At 33.1% G+C, this 17392-nt stretch overlaps 1 protein-coding gene across 10 annotated transcripts in view; it reads left to right on the top strand.

Annotated features, from left to right (window-relative positions):
- LOC119833694 (SH3 and multiple ankyrin repeat domains protein 3) overlaps positions 1–17392 on the top strand; it is a 159081-nt gene that overhangs the window by 52898 nt on the left and 88791 nt on the right. For 6 of the 10 annotated variants that reach the window (XM_038357843.1, XM_038357839.1, XM_038357842.1 and 3 more), the window contains exon 1: positions 10672–10917. The exons of 2 other annotated variants lie outside the window; for them this stretch is intronic. The gene's annotated coding sequence lies outside the window, so the exon portion shown is untranslated. Of the gene's footprint in view, positions 1–4093; positions 4126–10671; positions 10918–17392 lie in introns of those variants that run through there. 2 more of the 10 variants (XM_038357835.1, XM_038357834.1) reach the window with 1 other exon arrangement.

Genomic DNA, 17392 nt, shown 5'->3' with positions numbered 1-17392 from the left:
TGAATTAAGAATATGAAATCTATTATTTGTTAGTAGCAGTTACTTTAATGTGGGTCACATCACAAAAACTCGGAATTTGACTTCTTTAGCTATTCTTCTATAGCTTGTAATTTGCCATCATTTCCAAGTGGCCAGTGACTCCATGTTATAAGTATTGTTTCGTAAAAAGTAAATGACTCCAGATACGACAGAGCGGGGAATACCCACCTAGAAAATCGATGTTCGACTGACAGATTACATTTAAACTGGCAAAAACATAGGTATTAAGATATATACCTGTGCTTTTGTCTATATAGGTATAGACATTTATTAGAGTACTAACGCACGAGCCTGCAGGAAAAAAACTAATACTAGTATAGGTATATAAGACCGGATGACAGTATACAAGTATGTCGATCGAGGACGGCGTTCATTTTGCAGAAAAAATATCTACAATTCGTACGTCGTAAGATATAGTAATAAAAGGTAGGATGAACAGGTACCTCCTAGGGAAGCGCGCTCCATCCGTAGACTACATCTACGCTTACCAGCAGGTGAGATGGTAGTCAAGCGCTTCCCTATCATGCATAAAAAAATACATATCACTTTCATATTGACAACTTTATCGCAGGCCTTAATATAAGAACAAATGCAGAAATAGGTATAATCACCTAATCATTGATTTGAACTAAACGTTTGTATCCTTACATTAACAGTAACCTTAGTAGACAATTACTTAGCACACAAAATAAGTGGTGATTTTAATTGATATTTGCATCAATAAATGAAATCAATAAAATCTGAATTTACAGAGATAGAAAAAGAACCTAAAAAAGGATCACAATTTCGCTGATGTAAATGAATTTCCGTGGCAAACGTACAGTTGTTAAATGCCTTAAAATTAGTTTTAGGAATGCACGTATACATTGTTGCCTGCAGTTCTGTGGTCAGTAGCATCATTTGTGAGAGCTGAAACTTAAATGGGCAGTTATCTAAAGATACTTTCCAATGCCAGTTAGTTAATATTTAGAATATTTATAACCAGTGAAATATTTATAATATTACAAAAGTGGTGTGAGGCAAGCACTTTGGGTTGTATCTTAGGTTTTCAGCTGACATCCCGAAAACAAAGGAGATCAATTTTTGGGGTTGTTACTCGATAGCAGCGTCAGTTTTCAACTGCTTGTCGTGATTCCTTTTGTGTTTGATAGGAGATAGTTGTTATTTCATCCCATTTTAGAATTTGATGTCGCCCCCTAGCGACATCGGTGACGTTATGATCCGAAGTTTCCGTTCCGGAGTTCTTGATTTATAAGTGGTGTAACTAACACATCTTTCCCTTAATCCACATCTAGACTGAACTATCTATATTTTACTAGCTTTTACCCGCGGTATCGCTTCGAATCGTTAAACTGAACCATCATCGAATCCACCTGAAGACGCACAAAAAAATGTAATGACAAATAAATACAGAGAAGAAGTACACATACAAAGGAAAAGATATACAGTTTATGATCTTAGCAGCCCAAGTGGAGGCTCAGGCTTACCGCACGCCAATCTAGCGAATAACACAGGCGCTAGCTGCCGGGTACGTTTACACAGCGATGCTGGATGTTACACTCTGAATTACGAATAATTTCCCATATGGCTCGGCGCACACTGGACGATTCTTTGTTTTGTGATATAAATTTTTAAGTGTTACACATTTTTATAGCAGTTGTATTTTTATTTATCTTTTTACAAAGATGCACGTGTATTTTCATTAAATAAAATGTTCTTAAAAATACGTTATGTTCCATTAATTTAACCATTTTTAATTGTTGGCTTACTTCAATTCAGTTATTTTTTTTTAGTTTTATTATTTTACTTATAAAAGATTTTGATTAAATGCAATTAGACTGTCTTGGTGGTGTGAGTATGCTTATACTTTATTATTAGGGTGTAAATCCTTCCGAGTTATACTATTTATATCAAATTTCTTATTACCTACAAATAAATAGATCTGGAAAGAACAAATGAACTTGAAATTAACTCAGTATTGAGCATGACGTTCTAAAGTTGCTTAAAAACGAATATCAGGCCCATATCCTTTTCCTTACCTTTCCCAGTCCTTTCCTTTATTCCTCTCATCAATCCTTTCCCATTCCCTTCCCAATTAAAGTCGGCAATCCATTTGTAGAGGCGAAAGGTCTGCAATTGACCTTACGCCTCTCCAAATGTTCATGGGCGGTGGTAGCGATTACCATCAGGCGACCCACCAGCTCCATTGCCGACTATGACATAAAAAAAAAAAAAAAAAAACTTCTTTTTTTTTCTTTTTCCAAATTTAAAATGATTGCTAAACAGTTCTAAATTCTAAATTTAAAACATTCTGTACTCAATGAAATGCGCACCTGAAGTGCATAGCAACTTCACCCGGAACACTCCTGTCCTCTAAATCATCTGCTTCTCTCACTCGATACACTGTTCTATAAATGGTTTTGCATAGAACATGCTTCTGTGAAGCACGAGATATGTAACACGACGTTCTTGATTTACTTATCGATATAGGCGTAGTATATTGTTATTCTTAACCGACTTCATAAACAGGAGAATGTTCTCAATTCGATTGTATTTTTGTGTTAGCTAGTCCATATTTTTTATTAATTAAACTGATTTTGATGTTTCGCATTTCATTTGAATGCTGGTGCCTCTCATACGGTCTGTTTAACGATATTACTACTAACACTTTAGAAGGTATGAAGCTTCTGAATACTAATTAATAATTCTTTTACAACATTTACCGCCTCTTATTTATCTGCGCAAACAGTGTTAACACTCACCAACGTTTTTCTAATCACTTAAATACATTAAGCATATAAACAAATGTATCGAACATTACAACACGGTTAAACATCATGAAAAATCTAGCATTCCTTCTAGTATCAACTATCAAGATATTTTCATCCTAGTTAATTTACTCACATATTTGGTAATATAAGGATCTCTCCATATGCTCGTCACTCCAAATAAGCATAAATGCATCATGTAACTAATACACGTTCCTTATTTGAATTTGAATTTTAAACTTGAATACAGGTTCCTTACTTCAGTCCCCCATTTTGGGGAACAGTAGAAATAACAGGATATTATACTATCCCAATACGTATAATCGTTCTGAGTATGTAGAAATCCTGCAACAGCGCGTCCAAACAAATGTTAATCTAGATTCTAGAGCTTCAATAAGAAAATTAACATCCTCGATGATTTAGCACGTGCAGCGCTTTAATCGCCTAATAAATCTTCATACAATTCCTCAGCGCGGCGTACAATCTAGACGCAGTTGGTCTAAGTAGCGCTGTCTTGAATACATTGATGCTTTGCGGCTATGGGATTAGCGGACGTGATGGAAACATTAATTTTATATGCTAATTTTAAACATATTATATTCTATGCAATTACCATTGTTAGGCATTCATTTATAGTAGAGTTTAATGAACTAAATAGCTTCCATTATTAATACAATACTAATTGTAATAAAATTTAATATATCCCATAACAGCTACCTCAAATAACGCACCACGTTCTGCTCGATAACCTCATATCGGGCTGGCAACCGCGATTCAGTTAAGAATCATTCATTCATTCATTCATTTTAATTCATTCAGAAGAGTCAGGCTCAAACTAAAATTACGGGGTTAGGTTAGTAACTGGAAAAAAATTGGTCACCCATCAAATTTAAGACCGTACCGACCAATTGCTTAACCAGGTCTTTATTATTTGTTATTATAGTAGCAACAGCAACATAACATCTTTAAATATTTCAACAGTCTAGCTATCACGGTTCATGAGATACAGCCTGCTGACAGACAGACAGAGATGCATACACGTAACAAAGTCTTAGTAATAGGGTTCTGCTTTACCTTTTGAATACGGAATCCAAAAAATAAAAACTCGTCTTATGTAAACACAATATATCCATCCTACTCATTCATATACATACCTATATTATACCTACTCTTTCATACCCTCCTAAAACTGTCCAAACTCGTGGGTGTAATGGCCTCGTGTCAAGTGCTTATTATTTATTAATGGCGGGCGATGTACGTAACTAATTCATGCAATATTGTTTCAGGTGGGCTTCCGGGATGCGCACACGGGATAGATGTAAGCGACTACTTACAGCATTTAGAAATAAATGAGTATTAACGGAAATAATTAACTATTTCTTTGTGCTTGTATTACGATGTTTTGAATAATACAGAGCCTGGTAACAGACAGACTGTTCCCCATTGTATCCCCTTAGAGTCATTAATTTTTTGAGTATTAATTTTCTGCATGTAAGCTTAAGAAGTGGCTTATGTTTTATTGTTTCACGTGTATTTCACTGATCGATTGTCCTATTAACGGAGTCTTCTAAATAATTACAGTCTGTTTGTTAGTCTCACTCCGTTACCGGTTTACTTTTTAGAAGTTGGTAGTTTTTAAGCGACTTAAAACGCGATTTACTCCAAACTCTATCGTCACCATCCATACGATATTCCATTTCCAAAATTATTTGGTAAACGGGTGAATTGAATCGTTCAAATTAAAACGTGTCTCTGGAAGCTATAAAGCGTTAAGCAATTCGCAAATTCAATTACCAAACCAATTAGGTTATACGACTATGTGACTCCGGCTTTCTGAGTTAGCTTTTCTATTTGCATAATCCGGCAATTGATAAAACATGCCTGCATAATTTATCGTCTGCTACCGTATAGGAGGTATTACATACGATGGCTAACCATTTCAAGTGCCCTTGCTGAAAGACGGGTTTTAACATGACATTTCATTGACAAATGTGTATTGATCCAGTCGTGATAAATCTATTCATCTCGAAGTGTAACAGATATGTTTATAACAATCATATTATCCTATGGCTGATGGTTATACTCGTTAATTTAAATTAGGTATGAAGTAATATTAAAATGCTTGTTAGAAACAAATTAACACAACCAATATTTCAAATACTGCTCTAAAAAATTACAAATATAGGTATACAAAGTTGTGTAAATAAACTAACATTTGGTTAATAAACTTTATTTTCGACTTTAATCCCTCGCAATTAAGAGTAATACAGGTCAGACATAAATTGCTGAATATTTCCTACAACAATATTACACAAATATGAAGTACTAGCTGCGCCCCGCGGTTTCACCCGCGTAAGTCCATATCCCGTAGGAATATCGGGATAAAAAGTTACCTATATGTTATTCCAGTTGTCCAGCTGTCTACATACACAATTTCATTGCAATCGGTTCAGTACTTTATGCGTGAAAGTGCAACAAACACAATCTCATCCTTACGAACTTTCGAATTTATAATATTAGTAGGATGTAAATAATAAGAGGATGCACATAATCACAATTTGAGCGGGCAGAGTATTGCTGTGAGCAAATTGCATGGCCCGGTGTAGGCGGTAATCTGGCTTAACTAGATAACTACATACACATTTAGTTACATAAATCCATATACTGATGAGATCAATCCGTCCTGAGTACATTCAGTACATATAGCACTTTTCAGTCTTTATTTCTCCATTATTTATGGTCATACTAATACTTTATTTTTATTGCTTAATATATGTCTGCAATATATATTGAAAGATCCCAGATTATCAGTGTAGAAACTATTTAACTCCATAAATGTTAATTTACCTAGTCTTTTTGAAATATTTTTTTCTGATTATATAAATCTTTGAAACGACTCATTAATTTCCTAAATTACATCATTGACCCACAAACCTAAAAAGCTCTAATACCTTATTAAAGAGATTATTTCAGTAATCCCCTAAAGAAATGCAGTTATGCGGAGTAAAACACGCAAACCTCAGTATCGATTATTTCAGGATAGCCGTTCATTTTAGATTTATATTTTACTAGCTGACCCGGCTAACGCTGTTCTGCCTTACTATTATCATTTAGGGGGATGAAAAATAGATGTTGGCCGATTCGAAGATTCTCATAGATAGCGGATAAGCACAAAAAATTTCATCAAAATCGGTCAAGCCGTTTCAGAGGAGTATGGCAACGAAAACTGTGACACGAGAATTTTATATATTAGATAGTTAGATTGATTAACAAAAAGTTTTACTAGAAATGATTCAACTGTAGACGAAGAAAACTGATTTATACACGATCGTTAGGAAGAGCATATGGCGTCAAGAAGAACGTGCAGATTATATATTATATAAACAAAGAAGTAAAGAAGTCAACAAATCATAGCATTTGCGTAGAATTTACCAGTAAAACTTCGTGAAGCAATGCAATATAGTATCTTGAAATATAGGAATCTCGAGCCAAGGAAATTGATCTCCAAGGACCGAAAGTTCCAACTATTGTGATAAATAAGAAGTTTTACGGTCTCCACACAGTTGTAAATAGAGGAAGTAGTTTGTAGTCAACGTCAAATCAGAGCATATTCAAAACGATTTGGCGCTTAGCAAAGTAATGCTGAAACATTGTTATTCTTCTCAAAAAAATTGTTAATTTTGTGTTGTCATGACAACAGCGATCGGCGCAATTTTTTTTTGTAATTTTTGAAAACGAAGTGTAACTAAGAGCCGTTATAATTTATTAAGATTCTCTTACGCGCTTATCAAACTTAAATCCGTTTACATTTAAGGGCGTGAGAACTACGTACGTCCAACCCAAAATTGTAACCATGAATGATAAGAGAACATGGATAATCATTTTATCACATTTGTAGTGTCACTGGATTTGTTGTTTTTCAAAAACGACGGAGGTTTTCATTTCGACTGTATTTTTTATGTCTTTTTACTCGAAAACTATGTGGGTTTTCAACCGATTGGCGAATATTTTTGTATTTGATAGGAAGTTGTTGTTGCTTTATCCCCTTTTAGAATTTGGAGCTCCCTTCGCCTCCTCCATCCCCAGAAACGTCGGTGAACGGTTTTGTCGAAAAGATTTATGTATTTTTAGAAACGTTTTGTCATCCAGTATAATTCATAGCGATTTCTAACCTTCATCAAAGCATTTATGTGACATAAATTACAGTAAATTTTGATAAATTGTTTGCATTCGTGCAAAAAACTTCATTCAACCATTTGACATGCTTATTGCTCGAAATAAGTCATAATTGTGCAATCAGTGTTATTATGACAAGCCTTGGTACATATTTTCAAAGTAAACATTTTTTACTTCCATTTTTTTAACAGCTTTCAACAAATAGTTTGAGTTTGGATTTAGAATTGTATTGTGATAATCGTAGTGGTAAAGAATTTTATTGCAATTGCTTATTTGTAAGAAAACTTTTGTGTCGCGCGTATGACTCGCGCTTGACCGATTTTTCCATCGAATATTTTTCATCGAATATTTTCCATCAATTGTTTTCCATCGAATATTTTTCATCGAATATTTTCCATCAATTGTTTTCCATCGAATATTTTTCCTTTTAACAGTTTCTACGATAGAAAGTCATGAACCAAAAGGTGTGTTTACATGTAACGTTATACGAGATATCAGATATAGTATCAAGGCAATATTACGTGTCCATTGACCGATTTCCTTGCCCTTACCCATGACGATAAGCTAAACATCAATAAAAAGCCTCAATCTCACCGCAGAATAAGAAATAACCGACATAAAAACAATATATATAAAAGTACATGAATTTTGGCACGCTACTTTCGCATCTATTGCGTTAAGATAGAGGCCGTTTTTGAATATGCTTATTAGTTTTTCTTCTGGCCATTGTGCTGACCCCGCACGGAGTCGTCGATAATTTTCCAATCGTAAGATTGCGGTTCGGAGATCGAACGTAACGGGAGTTGGACAATTGTATAGAATAAACAAGGATAGATGATGCTGTGGGGCTTATTGGCTATTTAGTTCTCCCAGAGGTGGTGTTCTACCACATATTTTGGGTAAGATTTCATGCAAATCGGTTGAGTGACTTGGGAGTGATTAAGAGGTAGACAGATCGTAGGGATTTTTCTTTCTAGGACCAAGTTGATTAATTTAAAAAGTTTATTAGTTCATTTAGGATTATTTTATAGAGACGATTTTTCTTTTACAAAGCCATCAAAAAACAACAAGTTAATATAATATGTAGTTAGTAATCCGCTTTCAGAAATTAGACTTCGCTCTCAGAAATTACATACCTACATATCCAACGGTGACAGAATTTTTGAAATTGGTCCATTTGTTACCGAGCGCGCTCGATCAATTAGCAATTAAACAGACTTTTTCTTATATTACTATAAATGGCATAGACGAAGAGTCCAAAGTCCAATCCGGATCTACAACTTCGTTACTCTTTGCATAATCAAAGTATGTAACAGTACTCTTTGCGGAGTGTCAGAGCGGCGAAGTGATAAGCCCAGCGATGTATATCCCAGCACGATTAACGACTGTTCTGATAACGCGGGAATCGATCCCGCGACTGGGAACTGGAATTTGAACTGTGCAACTAACACTCGGAATGCATAGTAGCTGTGGATGTAGGTTTATTGGAAAATTTATTTTATTTGAGACCAAACTGGGAAATTAATATTTTTATTGTTCTAGTTGATAAGTTTTTAAATCGGATTCGTTAATATTGGTGACTTACTTTCGAAGGAACATGAGCATGAACATTCAATGATTCATTCATTCATGATCGTAAACATTCGTACAATTGAACGAGTATTATATACGAACGCACGCAAGTGATTCTTAAGCGAAAATGCATTCATTCTATTATTCAATACGGTATTCAATTAAATTTTCTATGTAACTGTTTTTATAGGAGATTTTTTGTTTATCGTATAACATATCGTAGAGCATTCCCCCCTAAATGGACTGACTATACAGGCTACACTGAAACATTTCAATCAGACCAGTAGTTCCTGAGATTAGCGCGATCAAACAAACAAACTCTTCAGAGTAAAAAAAGAATGTAAGGGAAAACCTGTTATGTAAACGATTTCGCGCTATATTGTATTAAGGAGCACTCATAAATCTTTGTAAATTTCATTTAAAAACATTAAGTATATGTATTATATAGCCTTTTTGAGCCCCGCATTAGAATTAATTTCGTCGTTTCAAGTGAAAATTCAGTGTTGGCTTCCGTCTATTTGCTGAGATCCGAAGGGCCTTGTAGGTCAACTTTATTACGCTCTTTGAAACCTTTCACCTACATTTTCATTACATTTATATCGATCTCTATTTACATTTCAGGTATTTTCAATTTTGGCTATTAAGCCTACCCTAGCCTACTTACACTTTTTCTTTAATGTTTAGTGAAAAGTTAAGACTAATCTCTTAAATGCCAATCTTTTGAAAATTTCCTCTTAAGAATTGTAATATGTATATATTTTTTCACAATGTGTAAAAAGATGGAAGTTAAAATCGCATTACCTAGTTTTCTGCCCAATAAATTTTATGATAAAAACAATGTTCTATTAATAATAATAATATAAGCATGCGCGCAATATGAAATCAAAATATGTATGTGAAGAAACCGCCTGGTTATGTTTACACTTGATATTTTCGATCGCAATAATTTGAATTTGCAATAAATAATTTGAATTTGAATTTTAGATTTTTGAAACATTTTATGTGTTCTCTAACTCGAAAATCCAGATAATTCAAAATAAACAATAATCTATGGAACAAAGCTAAAATATAACTTTAAATTGAAGCATTAACTCATTGTCTCGAGACATGACATGCCGACGCATTGTAGAGACCGATTGGCTACAGTCATGTACATTTGGCCTGCAATAAAGTTTAACCATAGACATTAACATACAGTACTATAGATATATAAAACATTTAAATAACTCTTTTTTTATATTTTTATAAGCACCGACGTCAAAATTTGCCATAAACAATTAACTTTATAACTATTATCTACTACGCTAGATTGCTGAAATCCCAAATTGCTTTCTATACCGTCGAAGTAATTATACATATCCTAATACCGATTCATGTATAGACATCCTTAATGTTCAAGTTTTTGTGAGTTCGATTATATTACTTCAATAGTTGTAATAAATTTTACTAATTTAAGAGTATATTGTACCTATTCAAGATCTTCCAGACCTACAAATCATAACTTTCCACAAGTTTTACGACCATATTAAAATTAAAGGCGCCTACTCATGTCCGTCTCAACGCACGCAACTTTACGCATGAATAGGCCATTATTAAAAAAAAAATCTATTTACCTAAAGAACGAAAATACGCATGCGTGAATCGAGGTAGGAAACGGCGCGGTCCTTTTATATGGTATGCAAATGTGAACTTTAAGTCGAGCGTGATACGAATTAGTATAGTAGGCCACAAGTTCATCCAATGTTTACAATTCTCGCGATAATGATAATCATTTTAACACACAAACTATGAAAGTAGGTGACTCGTATTCGCATAAAGCTTTCATACGATATTGTGAAATGCGATTGTTGTATATTGTAAGGAGGTATCTAATAACTCGTTGAAATAAAAAGTTAAAAATACCTTATTTACATTGAAGGAAGTACCTTTCTAGTCATAAAAATTAACTTGATATTTCTTAATTATAATATGTGTACATACCTGATTGAAAAAATAATTGGTGAATATACTTATATTGCTGTTAGCGCTAGCTGCTATGGTATCTCGTTCATTCGGTCACCACTCTGTGGTCGACACCGCGAGTGACATTCCATTCGTATGCCGCACGATTCATTTCATTCGCTCGCTCGCCAGTCGCGATTGATAAGTGTCAGATGGTGGTCGTACGTTGTTTCGTTTAAAATTCCGCGTAACAATTCCGGACGCGTTAATTGGATCTAACGTGATTAAAAAAACTACCTTAGATTGTTGTGTGTTGATTATAAGTGGATTGTGTTTACTCTTGTATACAGTGTTTGTGATACGAGTTATTATATTTTCTGTGTGCCCCACTTGGATTTTTTTCTACGCTAACGTTTTTGTGGTATGTATTAAGATCGAAGATTATTTTTCTTTTAATGTTCATACAATTTGAATTAAGTTCCGTGACGTCTGTATAAGTTTAAACGTTTTTTTCCGTTGACCTTGCGTTTTCGTATTATCGCATAATAAATGCATGTAACAAATAACAATTAAGTGATTCGATAAAACTTACTTGACGAGTAAAAATTAACGGCGTAGGTATAGGTATTAATAGCGTATTTTGGTCGGTGTTATATTCGAAACGTTCAATTTCATGAATATTTATCACTTAATTTACCTTTCATGAACGTTTGTAGCAGCTAGACTAGAATGAACATGAGCACGAGAATAGTTCAATTTGTTTAAGAACAGTGTGATTGTATCAAACTATTTCACGTACTCGCTTCACCTTCGGTATAAAAGCTTAGCAATATTAGCGAACGAAGGCAATACATACTATCTTAAATTAAATTTCAATGTCTATCTGATACTCTTTTATGGCTTATTCACAGCAGTTTTTTGTTTGAAAATTAAAAAAAAACACAGGATCAAACATCTTTATTCATAAACTATTTAAGTACTGTTATCAAAGGATAAGCAATGAATACTTTCGCATGTGGATTTGCCACAGCCAGTTTAACATAAGAAGTGGATAATTTAGATTTCTTATCTATTTAAGCACTTTAAATATGTGAATTAAAATATTTTATCATAAAACGTATGTTATTATTATCCTTGGGATTAATGATCATCAACAATATTTAAGTATTTTGAAACATTCTAGATTATAGATAAGCATAGCAATGACTTACTCGTGTGTTTTATTTTTATCTATCGTCATTACTTCTATTACATAATCTTAACAGTTAATCCATTATGTTTTTCTTAAATTAAGTAATATATGAGAAATTTTGAAAGAATAGAAAAAATTTGATCACGAGGCAGGATTCGAACCTGCGTATCTTGCCTAACCGTAGCAACGCCTAGCCTCTCGGCCACCCGTGATCCTGCCACAGTAATCGAAATTCTTCTACTCTTTCGGTTTCATGTGCCTAAGGGGCACCCCACGCCATCTATTGAGATGATTAAGAACCATCACAACCAATACGAAACATTATTTCAATGATTACAATATTGTATCGATGGAACGCGGCCTTTGTTAAAATTTTTCTATTCTTTCAAAATTTCTCATTTATAAAGCATTTCAATGCTATAAAACTAAAAATTAAATTTAAGTAATATATGTTAAGATTTTAAATGATTATTTTAAGGGAAAGATCTTCTCATAAATTTTGCGTAACTCTAAAAGATAATATTATAATATCTAATACGAAATTCTTTAAAGATGTTCAAATTCAAAATTTCGAATCGTACATGTGTAATAACTGAAACGCCACTGAACTACTTACATATACCTACTTATTTAATTTTATCTTTGTAAACCAAAAAAAAAAAATGTTCGAATTTAGAACATCCTTCGTTTTGGGAACGCCATCGGTTAGATATAACCTTTATCACCATTCAATACAAGATACATGCAAAGCAATTATAATAAATGTGGCTTTATTTCAATACAATTCGTGAATTATGATATTTTACGATTTTCTCAAACGTAGAACGTAAGAATAAAGGTCAAACCGTTATGGACCAAAAGTGGGTGCAGTTCTCTTAATATGGTGTTACTTAAGGCCATTATTTTATCGCAATTCACAATATCACAAACCACCTGGATCCGCTTAAATATTCGAGTATACTCTACGAACTTTTGCATACATTTCAAACTTTATCCTACAAAAAACACTCAGAAGTTTCGACGTGTTTGGGCCGTTAAAACGTTATCATCCTAAAACATTAATGTATTGTAAAACTAGCTGCACCCGGCAAACGCTGTTCTGCCTTACTCTGATCATTTAGGGGGATGAAAAATAGATGTTAGCCGATTCTCATAGATACCGGATAAGCACAAAAAATTTCATCAAAATCGGTCAAGCCGTTTCGGAGGAGTATGGCAACGAAAACTGTGACACGAGAATTTTATATATTAGACATACGCTCAATATGGATGTTTTGCGGTGACCGCGTCGCGTTATAAGCATTTTTTTTCGGTCTTTGGTCGTAACGAATGCAATAATTTTATTCGTAAAATATATACTTAAAACAGATAATTCAAACGAATAACATTGCATCCTCCTTCATTGAATAAATGATAAAAATAACCAAGTAAAAATGTCCAAGACATTTGTATGCCTATTTATTAGATACAATAAAGTAAGAGGTGAATTTTATTTGACTTATATTTTCATACAAAGCAATGAAATGTAGTTTTATAGCCTAAGCGTGACATATTTTCATATAAGAAAAAAAAAACATTCACAAACAGCTTGTCGAGATTAAAAGACCTCAGCGCACAGGGCACAAACATAAAACGCATAACTTTTCCAAGAAAACAGCTACACAGATAATCTATAGACGATGTTCTATTTTAATATTCATATTATTCGTTATTCACATGCAATGCACCACGAACAATAACACCTACATTTCTTAGGCTATCTAGATCCAGGACATAAGAAATATAAGGCGGTTTTATCTCGAAACGCATTCGCGATTGCAAAATACGAATCTGATTACGGTATAGCGTATCGTTTGAGATTGTCGATCGTAAAACAATAATATTGTCGGTAATTTATAAAGTTAAATGAATTCCTTTTAGAGGCTATGCATGCGGCATGTTTGTAAGAACGTACCTATATCATAGTTTTATATAATCTGTACCTTTAGTGTGCATTATATGCACTTTCAGATATAGGAATTGTACTTACTGTAGATTGTATAAGAGTTGAATAGCGTATAATTTATATTAACGCGATTCAACTGTGAAAGTGAACTATGGGTTTACATATTTTGTTAATAGGCGCCTTGTCGCAATTGTGTTAGACAAAATGTATATAATGTATTATACCGATAAACGAATTAGCATCTTAGAGTAATATCTGAACACAAATCGTACAATTTGCTTTTGACTGGTACCAATAAAATTAATTACATCATTTATCAAAAAAAGATTATAAATCATAGTAGGTGATTTTAAATCATTCCTAACCTACCTACGACAGATATTTTATGTTCTCCACTTACATTTAATCTGAGTAAAAGAAACAAAATATTCATTAACAGATGATGTTATTAACAATTATAAGGAACGAAAAAAACTATTCACCAGGAGTGATAAAAATTAATCCTTATTGATATATAGATAGAGTTATAATATTAGTAGGATAGTAGGATACCTACGTTCTTTAGTGAGTTTCTGTTGACTTGTTGTGTTGTTGTTGTCATCAATTGATTAACATCAATCGAATAAATAGTTCGCTACGTTGATGAGTCATGATATTCTTGGAACCATGTAATAACCTAAGAAGTTTTGACAATTTCCTCATAGATTTGTTTATGATTTAGCCTAAAATTCAACGAAAACTACGTAAAAATATTTTGTTTCTATTCATGTCTATTACTATATGAATTATTAAAGTAGTTATTCCTCAATGTACCTATATAGTTTTTATATTTGTGATATATTAAATACCTTTTTTTCAAAAAAGTTATTTTTCGTTAATTTTTTTGTGTGACTTCTCCTACATACTGACCTTGTACCTATATTAACCATGTGAGATTAAGGTAGCTTATTCGAGTAATTGAAGTTGCTTAGAATCTGCTTGTATATCTTTATAATTATTTATTTATCAATTTTTGTTTTTGCGAACAAAAGCTGCATAACCCTGAAATAGAACCGGTTAATATCAAATCCAGATTTACATGTCCACGTCTTATCACCGTTTCTACTTAAATATCCGATTTGGTTCTGCCGATAACTATCTAAAAAGCATGAAACGACTATTTATCTTCTGGATTACTCTTATCTGATATCCAGTGGTATAATCGTTGATAAAATGGTGTTTAATACATTGAATTTTATCGACATCATTAAAATTCCTACTATGGAAGTTCTTGATAATATTTTATGTCATGGTTGTAAAATTATACTAGTTTATTGTCAAAATATGTCTACTAATAAACCTAGCAGATAAGCAGATAAGTAGGATTAACTCCTATAAATTTCGGTCGTTTTATTATTAATCTGTTGTTCACAAAAATGTAATCGATGATCAGTTTTTATAAAAGGTGTTAATTGAACATGAATATATAATGATTATCGAACTATGAAGGATGCGGTTACAATTCTTGCATGATTTTCTGATAAGCCATCCGAACCGATTGCAATGAAATTTGCGCGTAAATAGCTTGACAACTGGAATACACAGGAACTGGAATACAATACATAACACACAGGCAACTTTTTATCCTGACAGTTATCAATAAGTGGATAAATACAAGTTGTTTATAAAATATTATTCATATGGAATTATAGAATACGTTTGCACAAGTTATTTTCCATCTTCATCCAGCTATCATATCGCAGTCCAACCGCAAAGAACCGTCAAGTGACTTGATAGCTTTAAACCAATAGTGGTACACCATGAACAGGCCATTCCAAGCCGTTTATAATGGCCGCTACGGTAAATTGGGTGTACCAAGTTTGCGGTACACTTCATTAGATGCTGGCACGTACTGACCCAGTAAGTGTGTGCCATAAATCACATTGTTACGTCAACGCAGCCCAGTCTGATGGCTGCCTGATTGAATTTGGCAGTGTATAATCTACTCGCGATCTGGTGTACACTAATAATGTTAGTAAGCAAATTAGTGTGACATACGGAACATATAACTGTCAGCTAATGGGTGCTTTTCATGTGAGATTCATTTTAAACGATCAAACACTCAAGTAAAGGGTACTTTTCATTATTGACATCATTGCATAATCTTATCATTATATTCTGTTATTTTGTGTGATCGGAAGGCTTTTTATATTAGAATTTGATTGTCTGAATGATATTAATCATGAGAATTATCTTATAATGAAATTTAATTGAGATAAACATCAGTGTTATAGTACCTACCCGAATAACCACACACGTCTTACGCATTAACGTTTATGTTTGTGACATTCATTTAGCGGTTTGTCAAGGGAAACTCAAATTCCAGGATAAACCACAGAGTAAAAGACCCTGAGACACATGAGTCGAATTTCGCTCGTCGCAAATCCATTGCCTTTTACAAGTTGGTTTATTCTGAAAATTGGTTCCAGCCCGATGCCATGATTCTTTGTGACATTAATCTGACGTTGGCCAAAGCTCTAAATTGAATTTATAAATTCTGTACCGCGCTTAGCTTTTTCGCTTTTAGAATTTAAAAAATTTATAACATATAACATATATAGCATTTACTCTGCAAAAGTTTACCAGCAAATTGCAAAACAAATAAAAACCGTGAAGGGTATATTTTTATGGCTTGTGCTATATAACAGCGCAAGTAAAGGTAGGTAAGTACTAAGATATTTGATTGAATACGAAAAACATTATTACATGAACATTAAAACATTATTACATTATACCATATAAAATGTTCTATGATTGTTTATCTAATAAGACTTTTGTCTTGAAATTGAATATGCAGAGACGTAAAAACTTTTATCTAATTGTGTTATCTTCGCCAGCAAAAACCACTAAGTAGGCGTATATTATGAGGCTCTAAAGAGGTGACGTATGAAATCGAACACACTATTTATAATCAAGGAAAAAAAAACTCATTAAAATACAATATGTATAAAAACACGGTTATAAATAATGGTAAAAAAATTGGGATGAATATACCTACCTATTTAAATTAGACAAAAACAGAAGATTTAAATCTCATTTATCATTACTGCAGACTTGATGTGTTTTTGTTTGCGCCCTTCTCGTATATTGTTAATGACGAATTCATCTCGATTTGTAGTTTCAAGGATCATATTTAGATGACTTTAGTCAGACTAAGAAAAAAAAATTAAATTTTTTGTTATACCTAGTGGCCTCAAAAAACATGTAGGTACCTAACTCAGCATGCTAATGACATACAATAACTATGAATTGTTTAATGAAATATAACAGTTACGGGTTGACAGAATTAGCATTAAATCAACGCAAGTAATTGATTATGGCGAATGCAAAACGGGAACATGTCGAATTTGATTTGTCAATAGAAAGTTGTTCCGAAAATTCGCTGTGTACGCAAATTCTACTAAATTGAAAGTATTGTCCACGAGTTTGTTTGTTCGAGAGCTTAATCCATCACTGGGAGAATGTGCTATGGTTAAGCCTGTTGTAGTAGTGAGTAATTCCCTCTAGTGATATATTTTTATCAATTAATTTAGCAGCGCGTACCCTGGCCGTCCACGTTCTTATTAATTATTATAGGATGTAAGAGAGATTTTAAAAGTATTTAAATTAAAAAATCAACTACGTTTATATCTATTCATTGTATTCTATTATAAATTATATTGAATAATAAAATTATTTTGACAATGTCTAAGCAATATTTAAACACTTGTCAATTATTGT

This window comes from Zerene cesonia, chromosome 17 (genome assembly GCF_012273895.1).
Source record: "Zerene cesonia ecotype Mississippi chromosome 17, Zerene_cesonia_1.1, whole genome shotgun sequence".
Lineage (NCBI taxonomy): Eukaryota > Metazoa > Arthropoda > Insecta > Lepidoptera > Pieridae > Zerene > Zerene cesonia.
The sequence above is the reverse complement of the archived record's forward strand: the minus strand, read 5'-3'. Positions and strand labels throughout refer to the sequence as shown.